Below are 846 nucleotides of genomic sequence, written 5' to 3'. Positions count from 1 at the left end.
TGCCAGTTGGCTTGGAATACCCTGCTCTTGCCAGTCAAGAAGCCAGGAGGAGGAGACCGACCAGTACAGGATCTGAGGGCCATTAACAAAGTGACTGTTTCCTTACACCCAGTGGTTCCGAACCCATATACTCTCCTCAGCCAAATTCCGGGGTCAGCCACATGGTTTACATGCCTCGACCTGAAGGGTGCTTTCTTCTGCCTCCACCTGGCTCCTCAAAGTCAACCATTGTTTGCCTTTCAGTGGACTGAGCCCATTACAGGGTGCCAGATGCAGCTGACCTGGATAGACACAACTTCCCCAAGGTTTCAAGAACTCGCCCACTCTTTTTGGGGAAGCACTAGCCGCAGACCTCGCCAACGTTCTGAGGGAAACCACAGGGTGTGTCCTCCTCCAATACGTAGACCACCTCCTCCTTGCCAGCGACACTGAAGACAACTGTATGAAAGGTACCAAGGCCCTCCTGCAGCTCCTATCCTACTTGGGGTACCGGGCCTCTAGGAAAAAGGCACAGATTTGTCAGCAGCAGGTCCGCTACTTAGGCTTCCTCCTCACAAAAGGAAAAAGAGAACTAGGACTGGAAAGGAAGGACGTTATCACTACACCGCCACAGCCCCAAACAAAACTAGGCTTGCATGAATTTTTAGGGGCCGTGGGGTTCTGTCGCATTTGGATTCCTGCATCCTCAGCCATAGCGAGGCCCCTCTATGACCTGTTGGGAGGGCCAGACTGGGAGCCCCTTGCATGGACTGAGGAGGCAAGGACCACTTTCACAGAAATAAAGTTGGCTCTGGGATGAGCCCCAGCCCTGAGTTTGCCTGACACAGAAGGCCCTTTATCCTCTTT

The sequence above is a fragment of the Panthera onca genome, chromosome A2 (assembly GCF_046562875.1).
Source record: "Panthera onca isolate mPanOnc1 chromosome A2, mPanOnc1 haplotype 2, whole genome shotgun sequence".
NCBI lineage: Eukaryota > Metazoa > Chordata > Mammalia > Carnivora > Felidae > Panthera > Panthera onca.
This window is presented reverse-complemented; position numbering follows the sequence as displayed.